The 12,831-nt window shown below is 52.1% G+C and overlaps 1 long non-coding RNA gene across 1 annotated transcript; it reads right to left on the bottom strand.

Moving 5' to 3' along the window:
- Positions 1-53: 53 nt before the first annotated feature.
- On the bottom strand, positions 54-5,478 carry LOC111937520 (uncharacterized). Its single transcript, XR_002868660.2, has 2 exons — positions 2,306-5,478; positions 54-1,142 (listed from the first exon to the last, which is right to left on the bottom strand). It is a non-coding gene; the product is annotated as an uncharacterized LOC111937520 (long non-coding RNA).
- Positions 5,479-12,831: the final 7,353 nt, after the last annotated feature.

Consider the following 12,831-nt stretch of genomic DNA (forward strand, 5'->3'; position numbering starts at 1 on the left):
ATTTTTTATCATAAAACAGCACTTTTTTTCCAAGCAGAAGTGAGAGGCAAAACTCTGTTCTCCAGGACTTCTTAAATGCAGAAGGATTTTTGTGTTCATCCACACTTTTCATGGGCAGGTGACAGGGAAGGAGTCATTGTCACACGGGGCAGGATCCCAGCAGGATGCAGACGGACACACAGACTGAGGATTTGTGTGGCTCAGGAGCAGCACAAACAAACCCTCAGGTCATCTTGGCAAGGACACCCTTCTCTGAAGCCCATCCTGTGGGGACCTTATGGACACAGCCAGGCAGCCCCAGTGCATGGGCAGACCCCAGACACCAGCTGGGTGCTCGGTCCCTGCTGTTTTAGGTGCAGCTGGGAACATCTGGCCTCCTCTGGATTCTCCAGGAGGGGAGCAGCAGCCTAATGAAGGTGCCATGGGGATCTTGCTACCCCTGATTTCCTGCCTGCTCACTCCATTCCCATCTCCTGCTGCTCTGACAGGAATTCTTAGTCCTCACCTGAGAAGCAAAACCACCTCAAAATCTGGTGCTGCCCTCCAGAGCCCGGCACCAGCAGGAGGCAGAGCCCTTCATTCCAAGAACTTCTTTTTAAGATCAGCTCAGCTCCATAGGGCTGGAAACCTTCCTAATGCACATAAACACTGCATGGAGTGGGTGGTGGAGCAGCCAAACCACCTCCTGGGGTGTGCCAGGGTCCAGCTGTGCCTTCCCGAGAGCCTGGGGTGGGGGGACAGGGAATATCCCACCAAGGAGGGCAGAGCAGCAGGGCCCAGAGTTCCAGTGAGGGGTGAATTCTGTGGGATGGGAACCTCTGACCTCCAGAAGGATAAATCCAAGGTCCTTCTGTGCATCCCACAAGCTCTGGATTGTGCCAGTCCAGCTCCTCCCTGAGGCCACTGGCAGCGGCTTCCCAGCAGGAAAATCTGGGGTGTGGCAAGGCACCACACATTAATTATTTAAGAATTAGGGGTGAGTGACATTGAGGGGAGAAGGGACCAGGGAGGAGATGGTGTCCTCCCATTCCTCCTTCCAGAGCTGATCCTGGGCTGGAAAACTCCCCCAAAGGGTTTGGCTGGTCCTGGACAGGCAGAAGGCAGCTCAGACACTTTGGCTTCTTCCAGGTGCCTCCTGAACACTGACCAGGAAATTAAAATAAAATAAAATATAACATTAAAAATAAAAAACCGAAATAAAATATAAAACACAAAATATAAAATATAAAATATATAATATAATAATATAATAATATAATAATATAATAATATAATAATATAATAATATAATAATATAATAATATAATAATATAATAATATAATAATATAATAATATAATAATATAATAATATATAGCAATAATATATAACAATATATAGTAGTATATAATAGAATATAATATGAAATAAAATGTAATATGAAACACATAATATAAAATTATAAAATCTAAAAAATTAAAATAAAATAAAATAAAATAAAATAAAATAAAATAAAATAAAATAAAATAAAATAAAATAAAATACAGAAATCTGCTCTTGTCTATCTCCATGCACATCCTGGCAGGGTGCTGGGGTCAGCAGCAGCAGTCAGAATTACTTCTGCCACTCCCAATTCCCACCAGAATCCACCATGCAGGATCCATCACAGGGACAGGAATGTGGCATTCCCCATCCCCCCAGGGCACTCATCCCTGAGGAGAAGAGCTGCAGCAGCCAGTCCTTTCCCTGTGATGCTGCTTGAAACAAAAGCTTAATTAACTACCAGCTCGATGTCTGTTTAGAGGGATAAATCTAAAATCCAAGGATGGTAATAAAGTAGTGAATTATCTTCTTCGGCAGCTGAGAAGCAATAGCCCCAAAAATCAATATGCTGAAGTTATAGTGTGCACACACACACACACACACACACACACAGAGGTTTGTTTGTTATTCCGAATTCAGCAGCAGCAGGGAATGGAGAGAACCAGCCCAGCAGCCAGCTGGCCCAAAAGGAACCAGTTTTACACCAGTTTTTACACCCAGAGGTGGAAATGGAGCATCTCTGGTGCAGGCTCCAGGCTGCCCCTCCACAGCTCTGCCTGTAACTGGGGCAGGGCCAAAGCTCCAGCTCTGACACCAGAGCATGCTCTGGGAGATGGGACTCATCCTCCAGCACTGGCCCAGTGTCCTGGTTTAGGGCAAATTTGGGAGAAAAACTCCAAATGGGATCCCCTTCAAGCTGCCCTTACCCCCCACAGGTTTGGGAGACATAAACCTTCTTTGAGAGAAGTGGAAAAATCTGTTTGTTTGACAAGCAAAGTACTCACAAACTTGGAAAATGAATCTTATTAAACAATGGAACCTCTCTCTGTTCTGAAGAGGTGGCAAATTCAGAAGTTCTTGTCTGGGGGCAGCTCAGCTCAGTCTCTTATCAGCCCCTCCAGGCTGGAAAATGCCGCGGCCCGGCCCCGCTGGGCCCAGGCCTGAGCTCCCGGGCTTTGCCTGGGCCTTCAGCCCAGAGCAGGGCCCAGCAGCTCCAAGAAAAGGAAAAGCCACAGTCTGGGGAATCTCTCTGCCTCAGCTGGCTGAAAAACAGCCAAAGGAGAGCTGTGTCCTGCTGTCCCTGCTGCAGACAGCACAGTCCAGGAGCACAGAGCAGTCAGTGCTGTTTGTGCAAACAAACTGCGGCCTCTTCTCTCCACCTTTGCACTCAGAACCGGCCTTAGAGGGGCAGAACTTAATATCCAGCATAAACAGAACAACTGGGGGTACAAGCATCATAAAATCACCCTAGGACACCCAGCAAAAGGCCTTGGGAATTTTCAGCTGATCCCTGGTAACTGTGCAAGCCCGAGTCCCACAGCTCCCCAACCTGCCGTGGCTGCACAGAACCTCCCTGGGTCACCACAGCTGCAGAAAAAGGGTTATAAATGCAGGGGAGCTGTAACCCACCAGAAATAAAGCTTAAAATACATTCTTGTGAAGGTCACAGACACACACTCATCACTGCTCAGCTGGAGCACCTCCAGACAAGCCACAGTGACAGGATTTACCTGGGCTTCACCTGGATCATGTGCTGGGGATCCAAAAGCACCCCAGGACCCTCCAGAGACTCCCCACTCCAGCCCAGGACTCTCCTTCAACCCTTTCCAAAGCCTGGGGGTTGGGTCTGCCCATGTTTCATCTTGGAGCCTTCTCTCAAGCCTCAAGCTACTTGGTCTTCATGGAAAAATAATGATCCTGGAGGGGGAGAATCACAGCAAACGGTGGAGCTGTAATGTGCCATGACAAGCCACTTCCTTAAGTCCTCCCCACGCACAGCCTTGCCCTTGAGATAAGAGAGATAATTTGATTTCGGGATCTGCGATGCCCAAATGCTCTGGGCGTTAGGATCACTCAGTCACCGTAACTTCTCTGTCCCCTCCAGGCGACACTGCTGGGGACAGGGAGCTCTTTTATTGACACGAAACCACTGGGCTCCAGCGCTGGCTCAGCCTCAATCGCTGCATTCACGCCTCTGCCCATCTCTGTAGCAACAAGGCAGAAAGGCTCCGAGCCCGGGCCCGACCTCCTGTGCCACTGAGCATCACCAGCTAAAAAACAGCTAAAAAACCCTAAATTTGCTCCTCTGTTGGTGTTTGGAGAGAACAGCGGCAAAAAGCAGGGAGGGGATGGCAGTGTCCTAAAGCCACCTTTGCATCCCCATGCACAGGATGCTCAGGAGCTCCCTGACACTGCTGAAAGGGACCAAGAGGTGACAGCAAAGAGTCTGGGCACAGCTGGCCTTACAGTAAATGTGCAGTAAATGTGCAGTAAATGTGGGTGCTGAAGATTCATCCACTAGCTTAAAGTCCCTGTGACTGCAGCCTGCAGAAGATGATTTCCCTTCAACACTGGAAATCCAGAAGCACTGCTCAGTTAACACAGCAATGAGAGGGCACCTGACACTGCCCTGGGGGATTTACCAGTCATGAAGGTCCCAGAATCTGTTCTCTGGTCCATGGGGCTGCTCTCTGCTCCCCAGGGCTGTTCTCTGGGACAGTTCTTCAGCTCACAGGGCTGTTCTCTGACCCCTCGAGCTGTTCTTTGACCCCTGGAGCTGTTCTTTGGTCCCTGGAGCTTTTCATTGGTCCCTGGGGGATGTTCTCTGATCCCCAGAGCTGTTCTCTGGAGCTGTTCTCTGGTCTCTGGAGCTGTTCTCTGGTCTCTGGAGCTGTTCTCTGGTCCCTGGAGCTGTTCTTTGGTCCCTGGAGCTGTTCACTGGGGCTGTTTTCTAGAGTTGTCTGTTCCCTGGAGCTATCTGCATGGCTGAGGTCTCAGTGGGGTGCAAGGTACCAGCAGGCAGACACTGATCTCAGTCCTCTCCTACCCTAGGAAGGCAGCTGGGAGCCCGATGATGATGTTCAGCACTTCTGCACGACCTGAAGGCAGAGCCAGCAGCATCCCCGGGGGCAAATCCGGCAGGGTTGGAGGCTGGTTGCAGCCTGGAGCCCATCTCCTGCTGGGAGCATCCCCTGGGGAGCAGGGGCAGCAGGATTGCAGCCCTTGGATCCCAGGGATGCTGCAGCCCCCAGTGCTGGCAGCACAGCCCAGGATACGTCCTGTGCTCAGGTACCTGCTGGAGGGGCACAGCCAGGTCAGGTGTAACACACGGGATTCTCCAGCTCCCGTCAGCACAGGGCTGTCAGCGCTGCCTTGCACGGGGAATTTGGGAAATTCCTGCTCTTCCAGCCCGTCAGCACTGTGAATCCTTCACTTCCATTAGCTGCTAATTTGCTAATGCAGCAGAGGAAAATAATCGATGTAAGGATCACTCCTCAGCTCCCAATAGGATTATGTGTTCTGAGAGCAGCGGGGAAGCTGAATTTCCCTTTCTCTTCCTGCTTAAATAAACTCATGCATTTTCCTTACTATGTTAATTAAACCCAGCAACGACCCCGGCTTCACGAGAAGCAAACACAAAAGGTGAAAGGAGAACCTGGCCCAGCTTTATCGGTCAAGAAGGGCTCCCGGCTCGCCGACTGCAAAGGGAGATGCTCAGAGGAAACACGAGCAGCAATTAAAAATTAAAGAGAGATGAGATGTGTGCAGACAAGGGAGGTGCATTTGGATCGCTGCAGTGCATTAAGGAGCAGCTCCTGACCCCCCCGGGGAGAACAATTCCCTCTCTGGGCAGCTCTGCCCAGCTCCATCCAGGCAGGGAAGAGGCAACAAAGAAGGGACCGAGCCCAGGGTAAAGGAGAGCAGCAGGGCAGGGTGGGAAACGCTGAACCACTGCTCCTGAAGGGGACTGAGCATCCTTCCTCCCTTCGGGCGAGGTTATTTGAGGAGAAACACCCCAGAGCACGCTCACCGGGAAGAGGAGCAGGAAAAAAGTCAGGGAAAGAGTGAGCCCCGAGGGCTGGATCTGTCCCTTTGCTGGGCAGGCTCCTCAGAGCTGCCAGTTCAGGTTTGCCTCCCCCGTCACACTCAGCTGAGCACATTTCCCAGCCCGCTGCGGTCCCAGGAGGACAATACATTGCTCAGCCATTGGATTAGCATCGAAAGAACAAGAAAAATCCTCTGCAGGAGCCTCCCAGCCACATTAGCCCGTTATCCTGTGCTCCTGCAGCAAGTGCTGCCTCCCCAGCCCAGGAGAGCCCCGGAGCTCCCCCAGCCTTCCCATGGGATAAGGATGGATCCCATCCCCTGTGGAACAAACCCGCTGATCTGGTGGCATCACTGTGCATGGTGTGTTTGAGCTCAAGGTGAAAAGTGCTTCACACGGGGCTGGGAAGAAGGGAGAGCTCAAAGCACCCCAACAGGATCCCCTATCCATGATGTGAGCAATCCAGGGCTCACATCAACACCCCAAAATGAGCCCAACAGGGCACCCACAGCCCCTGCAAGAGGCTGGGGAGTGCCAGAGCTGGGAGCCACTGCCGAAAGCAGAGGAGTGCTGCAGCAGGAGGAAGGTTTAGCCAAATTAAGAGGGACAGTATATATCAAGCTTTGGCTCTAATTAAAGAAAATCAAGTCAGGGCTGAGAAGAGCAGGAGCTCTCCAGCCTTTTAAGAGATTCCATGCAGCTTCACGGTGCTCACAGCCCTTCCTGACAGGGTTTGGGAGCAGTTTGTGCCTGGGTGCCCCTGAGCCCGAGCACCCAAAGGGGAGCTGAGGATCGCCCACCCCATCCCTCGGGGCCCATCAGAGGGGACAGAAGCGCCCTTGTCCCAGTTCCCCCCAGCTGCTGGTGCCCCCAGGCAAAGCCCTGCTCCTGCTGAAGCACAAGGCCAGTCCTAGAGCCTGGCAGTGGGAATCCCCCCACCATGGGAGCCAGAGCCATCGCAGATGGGGAGGGGAAGCGGCCCCCGGCTGCTGCGCTGCTCATGAACACAGGTGGATTGTCCACAAGCACACCATTCACGTGTGGAATTGTTAAAGTCCAGTTATTAAAATTATTGAGGAATTCCTCAGCCTGAATTAAGGTGCAAACGAGACCATATGCCAGTGACAGTAGTAGGGATTTTATTTAATAGCAAATATGAGGGAAAGAAAAGGGGAAAGAAAGAAGTAGGGAAAGAGGAGCTTGGGGAATGTGGGCAGGAGAGAGTGAGGTGAGATAGACTAGGTAGAAAGTATCATCATTCCATGAATCCAGATGACACTCCATTGATCCTCCTCTGGTCTTCTTGGTGGTGAAGGTCTCCCCAAAAAGCATAGAATAATATGTTAATATGGTTAATATACACACAGGCCAGGTAGAGAAATCCAGGCACCTCCCTGGTGGCGAGTTTGCCCTTGTCTTTTACAACAGACTCTGGGTTTGTTCCATCACGTGCAGTCCTGTGGTTCAGGAGTGACTCTGAGGGACACACCAGGGAGCTTTTGGTGGATTTAGGCACCCCCTCAGCTGCCTCTCACATGAATGTCCCATGGATTCCCGGGATTGGGGGTTCCACAGCCAGTTTGTGCAAGGGAGGATGGGTTCACTGCCCCTGAGCAGAGGTTACAACACACCCAAACTTCCTTCCCCCACCCAGGGTAGAGGGGAAATCTGTACAAAGCTGCTCCCAGCAAATGGGTCTGTAGGCTATGGCCTCCCCCACCCCAAAGCAAGTCAGAAATGATCCTTGGTGTGGCTGCTGGGTCAGGTTCACACTCTTTTCCTTGTTTCCTTGTTTGTTACAGGTGATTGAAGAATGGGTTTTCTCTTTATCCAATCTCAGCAGTTCCACTTTCAGTCCAAAGTTCTGATCTTCAGGGAGGTTTCTCTGGCTGTAGCTTCTTTATACAGCTTTAGTTGTAATGAGCAAACCTTCATATTGGTGTTTGAGGCATGAACTATTTCAGTCTGTGACAGGTGTCCCCACAACACCAACACCAGCACCTCCCTGCCCTCATTTCTCTCAGGTAACAGGGAGAGGGCTCAGCCTGGGCTGCTGCTGGTCCCTGGGGCTGGCAGCAGGAGAAGGGGGCACAGGCTGCCCCTGCAGTGAGGAGCTGAGCCTCAGCTCCCTGGGAGAGCTGCCTTTTGGGGACCCTGGGGACACCTCTGTGCTGGGGACCACAGGATCAGCCCCCAGCCAAGGCCTTTCACTGCCCTGTTTTGGACACAGCCAGGAGAAGAGCAGGAGAGCCCAGCAAAGCCCAGAGCTCCCTGGGGTGCCCTGTGAGGACATCAGGAGCCTCCAGCTGAGCTGGGGGTCCCTTCCTCCTGCTGGGCTTCCTCCCTTCAGCCACTCCTGGCACAGAGCCCCTGCCCTGCCCTGGCTGATGCCCAGCCCAGCTGCTGGAGCAGATACAGGACCTGGGCACATGTGGCTTTTGTTACCAAGATCCTGGGAGCCTCCAGCTCCTTCCTCACCCTGTCAGCCCCATTCAGAAGGTGATGGCAGCTCCAGGCACAGCCCCAGGAGCTGGTGGTGCTGGGCATTGGTAGGGGATGGAGCTACTGAGGGCTGAGGAGGAGACACCAACCCACAGAGCTCTCCAGCTCAAGGCAATTCCCTTGGGTGCCCACCAGCCCCAGCTGTGTTAAAAGTTGGTATATCAGGAGGCTGAAAGTGGGAGAAGTCTCATTTTGCAACCCCATCTCTGCCAAAAGAATTCAAAATTGATCCAGGAAATCCTAAACTGTCCTGAATTATTCAAATTCATGATGAAACAAATGGAAAGCCCCCAGCTATGGGCTGGGATCATGCAATTAGACTGTTAGAAAATAAACCTCTGAAACCCTCAGACATTCAAACCCAAGAGACTACATGAAGAAAAATGTTCACTTTTCACATCCGAGTGGAAATAATTTTAGATTTTTATTTTTATTATTATTTTGTAAAGGAAATGAGCATATTTCAATCCAGTCAAGAGTGAAATTGAGTTTAACAACAAAGCAATTTCTATTAGTGGAGACAGAGGGGGGAAAAAATATGGATGAATAGGAAACTCACAAAGAAATGTGTCAGACAATGGTGGAATTAGGAATTAGGAGACATTGCTTTACTGCTGATAATATAAGCACATAATGATCTACCTCATCCCTAATGTGCTCCTTTCCTGGAACAACACTGTAAAATCACAACAGTGGAAAAGATTGGGGTTTAATTCTGCCTTCCATCCAGCAGGGGAGGGAAAGGGGTGCTGTGCTTTGTGACCTCCATTAGGGCTGGTCCCTTTCTCCTGTAGAGCTCCTCCTCTTCCCATCCCATTCCTTTTCACCTTCTCCACTCCCTGCTGGTGCTTCTGGGGACAGGCAGCATCCAGATGTCCTCTCCTGAGTGTCCTCATCCCAGGCCACACAGCATCACCACGGCTTCTCTCCCAAGGTGTCGCTGCTCCTCATCTCAGATCAACTCCATTGCCAAGGATCCAGGTCATTTGGTTAAAAATTTAAAGTTTGAATAGTCTTAAGCATCAAATCTTAAAGCAATTACACTGCCCTAAATCTTTATTGGCTTTAAAGATTAACTTCTCATCTCCAACAAGGCAGCTCCACTTGTTTCTGCTCAGCAGGACCACAATTTGAATATGGAGACAAAGGAATATTGATCACACCCTACATTGCTAAATGGAATTTTTTGTACCTCTTTCCTTCATTTCTCTTTCTTTTCTGTAGTTCTCCTGCAGACAAGCCAGTGAAGGTGAACTGCTGCAGGAGCTGAGGCTGGAGCTGCCAGGTGCTCTGTCACAGAGGCAGGGAGGAATGCAAAACTCAATTTCCAGCGAGTCCTGTTCCCTTTGAAATCAATTAGGCGGCTCCCGAGGCCCTGGGTTGAAAAGAGACGGACGGAGGCAATCAAGGGGAGCAGCTCTTGAGTAAAAGAGCAGTAAAAGCACAGAGCAATTCCCTAAAACGCTGCTGATCCATCAGCTAAGAGGGTCTGTGAAGGAAGGCAGGATTTGAGCAGCTGGTTTTGTACCAACCCTCCTTCCCAGGGCACGGCTGGGACACGTGGCCAAAGTCACCCCAGTGCCGTGGGACAGGTGTGACACAGCACGTGCTGGCTTTTCCCTGGACCCAGATGTGTCCATTAGGGACAAGACCTTATTCCCAAAGGGAATTTGGCCCCATCGTGGTTCCACTCCTTCAGTGTCCCCCTGGCACAAGAGGGACCTAGAAAGTGGCACCACAAGGAGCACACAGTGGCATCTGTGTGACCCAGAGGGGCCCTGGCAGGGGGAAAAGCCAACAGAGGACAGGCAGCTCCTCAGGGAAGGATGGTTGGAGGTTTTCCCTCTCCATTTCCTTGCTTGGGAGGGAAGAGCACACTGCTGGCAGAGCTTGTTCCCATATTTACCCACATCAAAGCTCTCTCAGAACCTCTGGCTTCCGAATTTTCAAAAGGAAGAGGAGAAAATCAGAATCAGCAAACTGAGGAGCAGTTGGAGCTGCACTTGGTCTTAAAGAGGATTGATAAGTCTCCTCCACACCAGTAAATAACCAGACTTTGTTCCTTGCCCAGAGGTGGGAGCATCCCTTCTCCAAACACCTGCAATAAGACACTTGCAATTACTGCTTTGTCTCCTGGAAACTAGTAAATAATTCAAACAACCCTGCTTTTTTTCTTTTTTCCCTTTTGTTTTTCATTTTAATTAATCCACATAGAATTTTGTCCTCCAAATACAATCACAGCAGCCCAGGCACAGCCAGCAGAGGATCTCATTAACCAGCTTCCCAGCCAGGTCCTGCAGCCATCATTAATAGAGATTTCACCGAGCGAGGAATTAATAAACCCTGATGGCAAGCGAGAAGGGAAGCACTCTGGAGCACATCAGCCCCTCCACCTTGTCCCTGGGGTGGCTGGGGGGCTGCCATGCTTTAGGGACAGCCAAATCCTGTCTCCTGCAGCCAAGTGCCACCATCCTGTCAGTGCTGGTGGCCCAGGAGGAGGTGCCAGGTTCAAACGGAGTGAGTGAGTCAGGAAAGCTGGCTCAGCACACGCAGGTCACTGCACAGCCTGGTGTGCAGCTGTTGGCAGAGTCCAAGGGTGTGTTTTCACAGAGCTCTGCTAATCCTTCCTCCCTCTGCTCGCACCAGGAGCAGCCGTGTGCCCGGAGCGCTGCTCTGGCACCAGGAATGGCTCTCACCTGGGGGTGGCTTTATGGAGTGCAGACACACAGGCCCCTCCAAGTCCCTGCCCTGGGAGGAGAGAGCAGGATTGGGCTCCCCAGCACCCCAGTGTGGGGTAAAACCCCTTGTCCAGCTGATTTGGGGGGCTGGATCCTGCCTCAGTGCTCAAACCCACATGGTCCCTGTGCTCATGAGTGTCTTGTGTCTGTCCATCCGTCCATCCATCCATCCATCCATCCATCCATCCATCCATCCAGGATCTGCTCTGGTTGACCCTTCAGGAAGAAGAAAGCACCTCCTCCTTGGAGAGCCCCCCATTTTGGGGGGTCTGCATGGGATGACTGACCGCACGCATGGACACGAGGGACCCCTTCTCCTGAGGGATGCTCCTGTAGGAAAATGCCAACATTACCTGGACTAACTTGCAGAGGAACCTGTCCCAGCCACATCAGGCTGGCACCACACCTTCTTCTGCCCTGCTTTTCCCTACCTGAGCTTTCTCCTCCCTGTCCCCCAGCCCCGGGAAGCGCCGTGCTGGCTGCAGGAGGCTGTGATTCACTTCGGCTCCACAGCTTCTCTGCCTTCATCAGCTGCACTTAGATAAACAGCAGTACATCAATAAACAGCTCTAATTAGAGGTGTTAATAGCACTGGGAGCTGGGGGAAAGCACATGGAGGCAGGAGGGAGAGCAGTTGGCATCCTGAGGAGAGAGAGGGGAGGAGCTGGGAGACCTGGGATGCTCAGGACTTTCCCCTTCTGCCCTAGGGGGGCTTGGCACACACCCCACGGGTGGGACAATCGAGCTCCAGGAGCCCCATGAAATTGCCAGGGAAATAGCCCCATCCTGATTATCTTGAATAATTTATGCAGATGCTGCCGTGCATTCATATTTTATGGAAGTCTTGCAAAGCCGTGGATATTCACAACAATTAATTCGCTCCCTTCTAGAAATCTGTCAGTGAGGAGTGCTGGGGGCTGGAGAGGAAATTACACCTCAGTTCCCTGTGGTACTGGGGACAGGCACGGAGCTGATCAGGGCAGGCACATTCCCAAGGCTGGGTTGTGCCCCTCCATCCCAGCAGCCACCCCCCAGAACCTCCTGGGGACAGCCACCCCAGGGCAGAGGGGACAGGGGACACTGGCACAGCAGCACCGCTCCCACCGTGACCCCACTCCTGCACCCACCACCACACAGCCCTCCCCAGCCCTGATTCCCCAAGGCAAAGAGGCTCTGTGGCCCCTGGAGGGACTTGGGAAGGGTCAGTTCGCACTCCCTGTGCCCAGGATCTGTCACACAGTGATGCTGAGCAGGACAGATGGGCAGGAGCTGCTCCCAGGGGTTCCTCTGTCCCCTGATGGATACAGACACGGGTTTCCCCTGGGCTGCCAGTACCTGATGGTGGGCTGGGCATTCCTGCCAGCTCCAGAACTCCCAGTGCTTTCCCAGCAGCTGTCTCCCTGGAAACTGGAAGCAGGAAAGGGCATCACGTCCCTTTAGGAAAGGTGGGTGGACAAGCTGTGCAGCAATTCCTTCCAGGAAGGGGGATGGATGAAAGGCCCTGGCTCCTCTGCTGCCCAGCTCCAGGCGTGTCTCTCCTTCCCAGGGATCCTCCAGGCTCCCCAGTGCTCCACATTCCATCTGCTTTGGGGTCAGGAGGAATCAGTGCCTGGATTCAAGGCTGACAGTCACTGCAGGAAAAGTTCCACTCTGTTGTGGAGAACCAACAGAGCAGGAGGAAGAAGGAGCAGGTGGTGGATAGGGAGGAGGAGAACAGATGGGAGTAAGGGGAAAATTTGAGGAAACCAATAAGAGGTTCTCAGAGAGTGCTGGAGGAGGATGTGGCCTCAGGGGAGCCTGCCAGGACCCAGCAGAGCAGAAAGTCAATGATATTAAAGCAAAGACACTGGATATTTTCATTCCCTGCAGCTCCTGCTCCTCAGAGGAGAGCGAGGATGTCTGAAATGCAAGCAGAAATTCAACCAGAGGCACTTCAGTCTGCTTGTTCAGCCTGTAAAACACTGGGCAGCAGAGCAGGGACATGGCTCAGAGGGGACAGAAAGGGCTGGCACGTGTCCCCAGCCAGCCCCAGTGTCACACACCCCCACCCTCTGCTTCTGCTGTTTGCTTTCCCTTCAGGGACACCCCAGGAAACCTTTGCTCAAGCCCAGCTGCCTCTGCCTGCAGCACCCATCTATCTCAATTAGTGAACCTTCCCCAGGAATGGAGCAGAGGCCTCAGCTCCTGTGAGCAGAGAGGGGGGACACAGACAAACAGCCCCTGCCAGCTGGGGGTGGCTGCTCTG

Source organism: Cyanistes caeruleus, chromosome 19, assembly GCF_971803275.1.
Source record: "Cyanistes caeruleus chromosome 19, bCyaCae1.hap1.1, whole genome shotgun sequence".
Lineage (NCBI taxonomy): Eukaryota > Metazoa > Chordata > Aves > Passeriformes > Paridae > Cyanistes > Cyanistes caeruleus.